This window comes from Hesperophylax consimilis, chromosome 25 (assembly GCF_061612785.1).
Source record: "Hesperophylax consimilis isolate HC1 chromosome 25, BYU_Hcon_1.0, whole genome shotgun sequence".
Classification (NCBI taxonomy): Eukaryota; Metazoa; Arthropoda; class Insecta; order Trichoptera; family Limnephilidae; genus Hesperophylax; species Hesperophylax consimilis.
In genome coordinates this window covers 13,745,888-13,759,649 of record NC_142860.1, presented here as the reverse complement: position 1 = coordinate 13,759,649, position 13,762 = coordinate 13,745,888, and the positions used below count along the sequence as shown (strand labels likewise).

General features: G+C 33.3%; 1 protein-coding gene and 1 non-coding gene across 2 annotated transcripts in view; both read right to left on the bottom strand.

Moving 5' to 3' along the window:
* LOC149411558 (5-hydroxytryptamine receptor 1-like) overlaps window positions 1-13,762 on the bottom strand; it is a 347,084-nt gene that overhangs the window by 202,617 nt on the left and 130,705 nt on the right. The gene's annotated exons all lie outside the window — the stretch shown is intronic.
* Window positions 8,215-8,331, bottom strand: LOC149411559 (U5 spliceosomal RNA). The gene has a single exon (XR_016304859.1). It is a non-coding gene; the product is annotated as a U5 spliceosomal RNA (small nuclear RNA).

Here is a 13,762-nt window from a genome sequence, read left to right as displayed (position 1 = left end):
CACAGGTGTCATCTATATAATATAGGTATATAAAAATACACGCGTATTTGAATGCAAGTTTGTGTCACAGTTACATTTATATTTATAAAGATTTATTAAGCTTTGGGTAATCAACAGATTAATTTTATTTTTTTAACATTATATCAAAAATGCAACCAGTTTTTTTTTTTGAATTAAGAAATTAAAAAATTAACAATTAATTTATTAAAGAACTTAAACAAATAAATAATATATGAAATCCGCAAGCAAAAAAGCGATTACTTTATAAAATTTTATTATTCAGTCATAAAATTTAACCTTTTTTTGTGTTTGTAAGCCGATATATTAAAATAAAACTCAACACCCTTCCTGCATCAGGCAAGTCGATATTCCGCAACCAAGCGGGATAGTCACCTGATATCAACTAGTTGTTAATTAATTGAAGGAAATTTAAAGAAATTACTTGCACCTGACATGATATCATGAAATAAAGACGACAATGTAAGTATCTGGATTACATATAAAAGAGTGCATGGTTTTCCGGTGTCTTTTCATTATCTCAAATTGTGATATTTATATCAATTCGATTATCAATTCGCCATCCCAATATCATCTCAACTTGAACTCAAATTGAAAAGTTTAGTTCGATTTATATATTTTTTGTATATTTAATTTAGCTTTAACATTTTACATCTAGTATATACCCATGTATACCTATTCTAAAACTACCATAATAATATTCTATTACTAACTTCCTAATATTTAGACGACACAACATTGAGACATCACGCACGAAAAGCTGCAAGACTTTTTTCTTCCTAACATTTACAGGGAGCTCATTAAATATTTTAAAACCTTTATATTAAATATTGTTTTGTCTTAGGAAACCTAAAATCATTGCAGCTTCTCGAATTGATAGCCATGGACTGTGCTATAATTAAAAGTAACACTTTTTACCATGTATTCTGGTGACATTTTATTTTTTAACGTATATAAATACTAGGGTATTTTAGACTAAACGTTGCCACATACTTGAAGATTGAGTTGGCGTTGAATTGTTTTTATCCTATTGTATCTGCTACAGTACAATTTAGACCTCATTTCTCCGTTCTGAATTATTTCCATTGTTTTAAAGTGTGTTTTGCTGTGTGTTGCTCAGAAAAATTACTAAAATTGTGATACTAATATTTTCATAATTTAATAAGAGTTACCTATGGTATACGACAAAATTGAGAACGCACTCCTATGCCTTTCTGTAAAGGTTTCCCAATCAATTTGATGTACATGTACTTTCCAACAAACTAGCGACGAGTCGTTCACGAACGAGCCGCACAATCGAGCTAGCTCTTTTTGATGAGTCAATTATCCAAGTATTAATTGTTATTACATACCTACTCACAGACGTAAACGGCGTCTGATAAACTAATATCTGGACTTGGGCATATGTGCCTACGTCTACGAAATGCCTATCTTCTTATTTTTTTCGTGGTACGAGGTAGCGTACCGGTACTAAGAGTCGTACGATCATTCATACGGTTATGCTGGGAGCTGGGAACGTTATCGGGGGAGCCGTATCGGGCGAACACGGTATTCTCAATGTTCATACGCTCTGAGCTCACGGCTCTCGTTCAATTGAGCCGTCGTTCAATTGAGTCGATTATTTGAGCCGTACAAAAATATTGAGCTGATTCTGTAGTTCCCGCTCTTCGGACACTTCGGACACTACCTAAATAATATTAATATATATATATATAAGGAAAACGGTTACCAATTTTTAAATTGAATTAAAATTTTTTGCCATTTTTTAAATTGAATTTTATGTTGATCTCGTCATAAATAAGTCAACACAATTGTATTTAACTTTGAAGAAATTCGTTTATTGTTCCATTGAATACCATTTTCCTGTCTTTGTTTAAAATACAAATAAAAAACAATTAACAGATTTTTATCTTTTAGTAAAACTTATTTCAGGTTTCCGATAAATCTACCAGAAGGAATTGTCGTTCAATTTATTTTCTTTATTGTTTGTTTTTTTAGGGATATCAAATTTAAATGAATATTTGATTTCATTTTATAAAGGCGCTTATTTCTAACGTGATGGCAAATATCATTATTTGATTTATGTTATTTTAAATTTGAGACCTTTCATCAAAATACCGTATCTTTTTCTTAAGCCGCAGGTGACCTTAAATACGGTGTCCAGATATTAGTGGTAAAAATGAAAAAAATAAATGTTCTATAAATATCTTAAACAAGAATTAAGTAATTTGTTCATAAAACGGAAAACATTCCCGGGTTACAATTTACCTTGAAAAAAATTTCTTTTACGACAATTTCAATGGAAAATGTTGTTTTTGAAATGATGAAGGCCTAAGCCAGCGGAACAATTGCAATGATGGAGTCCCAAGCCAGCGGAACAATTGCAATGATGGAGTCCCAAGCCAGCGAAACAATTGCAATGATGGAGGCCTAAGCCAGTGGAACAACTGCAATGATGGAGGCCCAAGCCAGCGGAACAATTGCAATGATAGAAGCCTAAGCCAGCGGAACAATTGAACCTAAGACTCGCATGTCATAATCCGATGTATTTGTCCAATCAGCAATCAAATTCTTACTTCTTATCTGTTCCTTTCTCAATATTGGTATCTTCTTTCTTCCTTACTATTTTCCCCTGTAAATCCTACTGAAATCAAACCAAAGTAAGAAGAAAGAAAACAACAGTATACTTAGTGGTTGTGGCAATATTTCGAATAATTCATTATAATTACGGATGCTATCTACAACGGTTTGTCTGTACATCGCTAATAAATCTTGTTTTTACAATAGTTCCATACAGGAGGCCCTGAGGAAAATAATTTTCTTCATGGCCATGATATCTTTGGGGATACTGTGTGAAGAATCTTTTTTAACAAAATAAATGTTAAGAAGTTTTGGGAAGGAAACGGGTATGAGGGATGCGTCTGGTGAGGGGAACCTGGTAGTCAGTATATCCAGAAGTGACGGACGGAAGAGAGAAGGCGGTGAAAGGCGGTCCCGCTAGAGAGGTCTCAAGTTTTCCTCAACTAGTATCGCCCGATCGGGCCCGCCAAACAAGACAAACGTGACAAACCTCACCTCGTGTACTAAGCCAAGTCACCAAACGCAACGAAAAATTTGGGGTGACCTATGACAGAGGTTTTGGTAAGGCAATAAATGGTTCTAGGACGGCGGTACCCATATCTGCCTTCCAAATTATTATCTCGTATTGAATGTCGTGCATTCGTGTCAATATCAACCATTAATAATTATTAATCTAAGAGTGTGGTGTACACCGTCCACCCAGAAACTTTTAACGAGTGAAAGATGTTCCTTGTGCTGCTGTGTATATAAGGCGAAAACTTCAAGGTAAAGCTCTATTTCCTTCGTTCGACTTCCTAAACACTTTCAAATAACCTCAGTCATAAATCTTAATTTTATGGCCCATGTGTTTATCGCCATCGGAGCTTATACTGTAATTTCATACACTTCTTTTGTGTTATTATTCTGACGTTTGATAGTCTCGACTAAGGTGTTCGAATCTTTCAGTTCTTGAACTTTATCATTTCAAGACTTTCTGGGAGGCCCTTGACTTGTTCTTCCATCCGATTAATGGCAAAATATTCTCCGTACATTCAGTTCTGTCAATCTGCTCCAATCGTCATCCAATCGATAAAGTAAACCTTTATTAAACCTCATTAGTTCATTTAGTTAATATTCTTTGAGAATCACCTAATTTGTAATCAATCTGCTTACGTGCCTTTCTACTGCCAATTCATTTCTTAGATCATGCAAACCATCAGAAAGTTGTTGTACACTGTTAGTACAGAGAGAATTTGAACAATTCTTCAAATTTCACAGTTAATTTGTAAGTGCTGTGAAAGATTTTTTCAAGTTTTGTTATTATTTCAGTTTTGTCAGGTGTTTTTGCACAAAAACGGCGCTATAAAAGTCATCCAGGTATTATTATTATTAACTAGCCTCTAATTATAAATAATAGAACTCGAAAAAAACTCTCACAGCATCTAAATATGAATGTTTAAATTTGATGAATTGTTCAAATTCTGTGAAACAACCCATCATTATTCTTCTTTACGCTTACTCGTGACATGTTTATAAACAATTTTCCATTAATTGATTACCTAAATTATGTATAAACCTTCGTTATACTCTTACTAAATTCCATAACCGTTATAAGAGCACGTACCAAATTTAGGATTTTAATTTTAATTATTCACATAACGCGTGTGTTATGAGCATTAAAAGTAATTATAATCACAAAAGCAGAAGCGTTAAATTTAATTCGTTTTAATACTAGTTGAATGCTTTAAATCACCTTCCTTACATAAACTAAGAGTTGACGGACATCATGTATTAACAATACGATGGGTTTTACAATTATATAGGTTTATGGACTTTAAAAAATCCACGCAAAAAATACTTACAAAAAATCGGTACAGCATTATAAATTTAATGTTTTCAGTTAAATCCGCTTACTCAGATGAAGTTGAAGTAGTTATATACGATAAAACTTTTATAATTTGATACGTAGATCATTTTTGGGTATTTGTCCAATTGTTGTTGCTCTTACTCTTTCTGCTCTCCTTCCCCGCACCACTACCTTCAGCATCACATTTTTATCTTTAATACCTCGATTTTTTTTACATTAGCTAAACACAGGAGGCCCTATTCCCTCAGGGCTTATATCATCTTTGGAGATGCTGTGTGGGGCGTCTTTATAGGAAAGGGAGGGGGGAAGTTCTGGGAAGGAAAACGGTATACGGATTGGGTAGGAATCTGGGGGTAAGTGTGTATAAGAGTGACGGATGTATGAATCCATCCCTCCTACTGAAGTGCAAGGTAATGTTCTGAGAGTTCTGCTGGAGAGGTCATGAGGTCTCTCCCAATAAGGCCTACCACCCAGTTGGTGGGCAGACGCATCTGTCGTCAAGAGTGCCAAGACCCAGACAAACCTCACTTCATGAACCGGGCACCAACTAACCACTTGGGGTGACCTATGGAATAGGTGTTGGTTATCCAAGAAAATGCTTCCCAGGGCGGCGGTACCCGTAACCGCCTCCTAAATTGAAGAAAAATGAGGATGTCAAATTTCCACTGGCTCTAGAAGCTTGGAACTATTATAAGGTGTTCACAAAAAAACTAAAATATAATCATATGAAACATTATAAGTGTACCTATATATAACTTATCTGTAGCTGACGGGCGGCTTTTGTTAATTTTTTTGCAAATCTACAGTTTTTAATTAATAATAAAAACATCATTTTATTTACTTGACTTTCAACACAAGAGGAAGGTGAGTGTATAAGTCTGATTAGGAAAAACTATGTACATAATTCCGGGCAACGCCGGGAACTTGCTAGTTGTAAAATAAAGATTATCGAGCAACAGAACCAACCTACATATACCAACCATGTATTAACATTACTTAATATTTCCTTTAATGTTTTATATTGTGAGTTCAGCTTTTTTCTGATTTTATTAAATCTTAACAAGTTAGTTTTGGCAAGAACCACGCTAATTTTGGTGTAGCAAAAGCTATCCTTGTGAATTCTATATCGACGATAAACGATTACTCAATTTTGACGTCAAAAGCCCCGGTTTTAGTTCAGTGAATTTCCAGTCGTATGATTCTCCGTAATAATTTCGATCGTTTTAATCATGTTTCAATTCCATTGAAGCCTGATCTATTGTATACAACCATTCACGCACTATCTGCCGGTAAAAAAATACATATTGATCCAGAATAAGAAAAACAAAGAACCATCACTTTAGGGGATGTACTGGTAATCATTTTAGGGGATGTAGTTGCTTGATGATCGTAGGGCTTCATTATGACATTCACCGTAAAAAATACTCTTAGTAAAGTACCAAAATTAAAAAAACCTATTTTATACTTCCCTTCCTTATAATTTCAGCCTCAAAACATACCTCATTTGGGCATAGCAGAGTCTCACTGGTTCCAGATGGTTGGGAGCAGTATTTTCACAAAAAAAATTAAATGTGTAATTATCATGTTGATTTAGACTTTCTTATTATACGTATACTAGCTGACGTGTACCCTGTATTTCTGGAGTTATCCTTAGGAGATATACTTATACCATAGTGGACTTTTCTGTAGGCCTTTTTAAGATATACAATTCGATAGAATATTATTTTGATATATCTCATGAGGTTAAGCCAACGTTAGCAATGTAGTGCCCGAAAATATATATTTTATGTCTTGATTTTAAAACATCGAATTTTTTCTACTTTTTATAAATATAATATGTAAGTATCATATATGTAAACCTTTCGGAAAGTATTTTCTAAATGATAGTGAAAACACTATCAAAATCCGTTGCGTGGTTTAGAAGAGCTAAGCACACAAACATACAGACGCGGAAAGCGACTTCATTTTATACTACATATTTAGAGATTTTGTTTATAACTAAGCAGGTATGTATTATATAACTATGCGGGTAAGTACCCATATGAAACTCGTATGATATCAAAGGAAAATTTAGTTCTGATTTATTTAATAAGAGAAACAAAAGGATAACTCAACAAAATGACAATTCAAGACATATTTAAAAAGTCATTAAAAGCGACAAAAAAACTGTTTTTGTTTCATCAATTTTCATGACTTTATATCATTTTTTAAAGGTGTGTTGAATTGGATAGATATGATGGTGAGATTTTCACGGCGAAAAGTTTTATTTTAAAGTGATTTATTTTTGGGGTATTATGGCGTGTGTTAAAATTTCATTTTGATGATTTATCCGGTCACCATTATAATCAACGTTAGAAAAAGAGACAACAGAATTACATACGCACATTACACCATTCTTACCACACTTGAAATGATGATGACTTTGCTAACTGGAAATCTTTCACTTAGGGAGGTATCACTACATCTGCACTAGACCCAATTATAAAAGCTCTAAAAACCACAATCAAAATAATCCTTAGCCTACCTCTAATTACAGAGTCGAACTTAATCTTTAATATTATGAATGTGTTTGACGTTAGGCAGATATACGCAAAAACAATCCTCACACACCTATATACATACACACATGAATACTATACAAAAAGTTTAAATACTCGAAACAATAACAAAGATTAACTTCAAATATCTGTAATGCATATTACTTTCGGCCAAATAAATTTTAGGTATATTGCAAAAAGATTGTACAATACTCTTCCAGAGAACATAAAAGAATGTGATTCTCAAACAAATTTCAAAAAGAACATTGTAATTTGGATAAAACGTAATATTATGGCCTTTACCAGTGCCTTCACCCAAATTCGAAATTATTGATCTAACAAAAATATTGAGCTATTATATTATAATATAAGTGTAGGTATATCGATATTTATTTAAATTAACTTTCGAAATGCCGCTAGCCTAGTAAGGCAGGTTATGAGGAACCTCAACTTTATCTATTTGTTAAGATGTATTCTTAGTTATTGTTGCAAGTTTCTTAAATAAGGACATATTAGTATTACCATTATTACAAAAATTTTCCTCAGAAGATAGGGAACAATTTAAGGTGTTGATAAAAATGACAACCTTAGTTAAACTCGTACGTCACGAGTTCAAAAATAGTCATTTAAGGGTGGTAGGAAGGGAAAAGATTTAATTTTAATATTCCGCAAACCCCGGGAACGTCTCTCACCCCTGTGACACGGAAATACTTCCGCCGCGGTGTAATTTATCAACTTGTTGGGGATATCGCGAGTGGAAGCATAACAAGGCGGAGATGAGGAAGGGGGAGGTGCTTTATCTTGACTTTACTTCAGTGTTATTTTATGACGACCTTGGTAGTATAAGAAAAACGTTTGTTATTTTGGTGCCAGCTCTTTCAATTTTTGCTGGTGTACAATATATTGTACAATTCAGAGGCGTGCTTTGTATTCCAAAATATAAACGTTTTTTTCGCATTTAATATAACAGCTAAACAAATCAAATTTTAAGGCTTTCGGTCGGTATCCAAGTAGGCACCTAATAATGTTTTAACTGGTAGTCCTGAGAACACTAGACCTTGCGCCCAAAAAGTACATTTCTGATTTTGCCTTAATTTAAACCATTACCAAAATTTCCTTAGAAATAAGATTTGTAAGTAAGTTGGTATTTAGTTTTCTAAATTTGTTCGGCAGTATGGATGCCGTTGAAAAAAGTTATTTGAAATAATTTCTTGTCACCGGTTCAGGATCAATAATCTGTATCCTCACAAGATGTTCATTGGTTTGCAGACTCATTTGAGTGCTTCCGTACACGGAAATCTTTTGTAAAAGGCAAAAGATTTATTCGTCGTTGAAAGGAAACCACATTAGAGCTTTTCTGGAATATCATCGTCTTATCTGTGACAGCCGAATCCAGTTATGTGAAACACACCAGATAAACTCGCCTCCGTAAAAATACATTTTTAGTATAGAATATTTATCTAGAATCGATATTTTTAAGACTATAAATTTCCAGAATACCGCACTTTTATTCCTTGTAACTCCCATAACTACCTCTTCTCCTAAATATGAATGCATGTCTGTTAGTTTGTTATATAAGACAAGCTGAAGTCACCAGCGTAGCCCGAGTTTTACGTAGATTTTTTCTAAATAAAATGTTTATTTATTTTCCTCTTATTTTGAACGTCAAGTGTGTAAAATTTCACCAAGAAGTGTCAACATTCTGCTATAAAGGGTAGGAAAGGGGATTTGGGTAACTTTTTTTTGAACGTCAAGTGTGTAAAATTTCACCAAGAAGTGTCAACATTCTGCTATAAAGGGTAGGAAAAGGGGATTTGGGTAACTTTTTTTTGAACGTCAAGTGTGTAAAATTTCACCAAGAAGTGTCAACATTCTGCTATTAAGGGTAGGAAAAGGGGATTTGGGTAACTTTTTTTTCAAATAGATATTTTTTTAGCATCCACAAGCACTCAAAATTTAAACCCATTAAAAACTGTTTTTTTTTTCACGTGAGTGATTTTAGATAATTGGACAACACCATGACAATTAAACAAACTTTTAAAAATTGATATATACAATATATATAACGATGAAACAAAAACAAAAATAAATAGAAGGTTAGTTACAAAGGTAAGGTGTAATGGTTAGTTTTTTCATCAATTTTAATGACTTAACTTTTTTTAAGTTTTTGTTTAATTTTCGTAGTGTTGTGCGGTTACCTGAAATTACTCACGTAAAAAAAACAGTTTTTTTTTATTTTTAAGTGCTTGTGGGTGCTAAATAAATCACTTTTAAAAGGAGTGTTAATTATATTGAACCGTAATTTCAGTAGGTTTAATTCTCTCCATGTGTAATTTTAGTCATATGGAAATATAACTGGGAAGGTTCCCTAATCTGTTTAAAATTCCAATCGATAAAATTTATTCCATTTCCGAATATATGAATGTTTATTGAATATTAATAATACGCGTACGCACCAATGGACGTGTAGTATTCCATCACTGAGCAAAAACATCATAGAAGGGCCATCTATATCGACATAAAAAAACTGATACCACAAAATATTGACCTTTCGACTTCTAGAATAGAAACAGCCCAACGATAAACACTCGGCATCGCAAAAATCGCCCATCTTCAAAAATAAATTTCAAGCGTTCATTTCTTCTTATCAATACATATTACTCAAATAATATTGTAATCAATTAATGACCTATATCAGACAAAAGTTTCATTTGATAAACGATACAAATTTTTCGAGTACGGGACATTAAAAAAATGTTGCGCATATTCTTTTTACAGGTGCCACAACTTGTGTCATCTTTCTGGGATATAAATGGAGAAGTTTAAGTCAAATATGGGTCATTCACTATCCGAACCTTGAAGAGGATATACGTGAATAATAAGTGCTAGAAAACAACCCCTTAAAATGAGAATGGACACCACTATTGACGAAGACGCTCAAGTGGTGGCACTACTGCAATCAGGGATGCGACAGTGTGATGCTGCTCAGCATCTAAACTTACACCGTTTTGCCATTCGACGGATATTCCAACGGTAGAGATGATCGTTTTATTGTCTCATAAGATTTTGTAAAACGTGCCGTTTTTTTTACACCGAGTCTAGATAGAATTTTCATTTATTAGAAGTTGATCAATATCACTCGAAGTAGGGGAAAATTAACCTTGCTTAGGGTATACCAACTAAATATATTGGAAACACTGGAAATGCCTTCCGTGTAAATTTGAATGGAAACGAATGTCGCCCTGACTTAATACTTTTTGGTTCTAGCCACTGAATAGTTAACACATACTAGAAATACCTTCAATGTAAATTTTGTTAGAAACAGCATTTAAGCATTTTGGTTCTAGCCCATTTAGCACCCGCTCTGTCTTTCTTGCACATGCCTGTCTTCTGATATCGCCATCGCATTTGAAACACAGTTTTCTATTGAAAATTTTCCAGACTTTTGTATCACGAAACACGCCCAGTTCTTTTTCATTGTATGGACAGACCAGACTTGCCCACAATACACTTCTGTTAGTTAATGTCTTCAGTGTATTCACTGTAGTATGTGAGTTGTGTGAAGGGAAGCATATTATTTTATTTTTAGTACTTCGCAGATTACCATATTTTATATTATGAGAATATTCTCATATGAACACGGTCGTTTTGTATGATTATTCGATAATAAAATAGTATTGTACGTAGTTTATCTATTTTGTTTAAGATGGTTTGTTTTTGTTAGGTGTATACATTATGTATATTTTGTACATGTATATTCGGATGAATAATCATTTTTTTTACGGTAACAAAACATTTAATGTGAAATTATATTGTTATGTAATCTGAGAATATGAAATATTTTTAAGTCTTATGGAAAATATTTGAAAAAATATGGAAAAATACTTGTGGTGTGCTGGATGGATCAAAATATAATGGAACTTAATAATAAAAATGTTTTTGTTCGAAAGCTGAAGAATGAACAAATAAACATAAAAAAATACCATTGTTGAATTTTTATTATTTTTTGTTGGTGTTCGTATGATTATTAAGTATTTTTAATAAATTTTACTACTTTATTGTTTTTGTCGATTACCATGCTGCCCGATTCCAAAATGTTACACTACATGCTTCGCGTTAAATTTTGAGAACAACTACAAGTTTTTAAGATTGTGTACACATCTTCACACGACCTATGTGGTCACGGGTTCAAATCCCGGCGTGCGCAATAAATTTTATTTGATTAATTAGCGATATTTTTACAATTTATTCTTCTAGAATAATATATATATATATATATATATATATATATATATATAGTATATTTGCGGAACGTTTCAGAATATAATAAATTATCAGTGCGCCCTGGTGTAGGAATTGAAACGTAGCTTGAAATGGCTTTAGTCGTGTTTGGTGACCAGATATTAATAGCCAGATACTTCTCAACCTTCTTGGAGAAGCAGTCGATTTAATATTTAAAATTTAATTTAAAATTAGTGTGAATTAATTTTTAAAATTAGTGTGAATTAATTTTTAAAATATAAACACATATGAATTAATTAATTTTTAATATATATTTTGGACGAAAGAGACATCTCTGTTCAGTTTTGGATAGATTTTGCTCTGCAGGTGAGTGATAAACGAATTACAGTCACCTTTTGCATTGATCAGTTGGATTCATCCCGGATTGTGTCATTTGTCAAAAGAGGTCCATTTGAGACAAAAATGATTAAAATATTTTTTTGTCACAATAATGTGCAGTACGTTTAATTAAAAATGTGCTAATTCATCATCATTAATAATTCTACTCTCTTGAGAGCTGGTTGATCTTATAATCTCATAGTGCGAATTCAAATATATTTTGTGCTGAGTTGCCGTCTGCCGCAGAATTGAAGATCAAGGAACAAAACTCATTGCAAGTGGGATTCTCTGGTGAGTCTTTCTGTTTATATGTATTTGGTGGCTGGTTATAAGTTGTCTTCTCCTGCAGAGTGAATTGATCAATCCTTTTTTTTTCATAGGGATTTAAAATATTCCCTGATGGTCTGTGCTATTTACAAGCCAGATTATCACCACTTCTTCTTCCTCGTCTCCTTCCCTCCCCACTATTTTCAGCCTCGCAACATACCCCAATTGGGGGTGCCATAGTCTCACTGCTCCGGAACAAATTTGCAGGGTCGTAAAAATATTTTTATGAAATGAACACATCAGAAGGAGAGACGATACTTTTATTTTAGCTATAAATTGATGTTCAAACGTCTCTCTGGGTATTCACCGTACATCAACAAAAAAATAGACCAAAATTAATAAATTCTAAAATATATTTAGAAATTCTTCTCGTCTTTTGTCACTTATTCATTTTAAAGGTAAAGGAACTGTACCTACCTATTCACTTACCCTATAAACCTCGCCATACCCTGTCTTGAGAAGCACTCTCTAAGGAGCAACTAATAGTGAATCCGTAGCTAGATCTCTATATGTCAAAGGCACTAGGTACCACGCACCTGGCACCAGGCACAAGGTACCAGACCCCAGCACCAGGAATAATATGACACATTGGTACGTGACACTGTTATGGTGTAAAAGTGTCGCGGCGACAACTTTATAGGCACAACACGTAGCGAATTATATTCCATAAGTGCCACTAAGTGTTCGCCGTAAAGAGCTTCCAGCAATTATTATTACGCGGGAGTAAGCAGAAATTATTTTGCAAAATGAATATAACCAATTAGTGAAAAATATTTTGCGATTTTTTTTTTAAATATTTGAAAATGTCGTGTTTTGGAAAGTCACTCGTAAAAGATTTCAGTGTTTGAATTTATCATTAATTTCGATTTTTTGTTTTTACGAGATACCCTAAAAGAGTTCCGTCAATTTCTTTGAAGAACGTTTTGAGACTATCATAGATGGAGAAATGGAAACAAAAAGAGGAGGTTGTTAGGTCGGCTTTATCCGTAGATCGCGGGTTCAAATCCTTGAGTGCGCAATTAAATTTATTTGATCAATTTATGCCATTTCATAATTAATTTATTTTAAATAATATAAAGGGTTTTAAGGGAGGTACTTGACATAATTTAAAAAATGATTTCTAGGAGTAAGAAATGTAAATAAAATTTTGGTATCCGGTGACTTTTTTATGTTTTTTTTAGACGAGTAACCACTTAACCACTGAAATTGACCCAAACTACCCAATTCCTATTGATTTCCTATGTTTTTGTTCACTTACATTTTTTTTCTTCAAATACGTCAGCAATCAGTGATTAAAATAAGTCAAGTATGTTTTTTAACAACCTGTATAGTATATTTACGGCATATTTAAGACCACCAGTTAGAATTGAAGCGTTACTTGAAATGACTTTAGCTGTTTCTGACTTGCCAAGTACTTACCCACCTTTCACTTCTTCATTTCCCCCCCCCCTATCTTCAGTACAAACCCCAAATGGGGATACCACAGTCTCAGGGGCTCCAGGCGGTTTGGAGCAGTTGGTACTTGTGAGATATTGTTACTTAACATAGCTGAAGTCATTTTTAGCTATTTTTTTTTGATCTGACTGACTCCTGAGAGTCTCTCCAGTGTAGCCATAATATTATTTATTTTATTAACTTCGGTGAAATAAGGTTACTTCCATCTCTGTAACTACTTAATTACTTGTAACTACTACTTTATTGAACATACAAACACATTACAATCATTTACAAATGTAGATGTTTCGAGGCTGAAAAAAAATTTTTTTTTTAACGTAACTGCCCAACTCAATTGAGAAATTATTTCTCGTGTTTGAATTAGGGAGTGTTGGGAGTC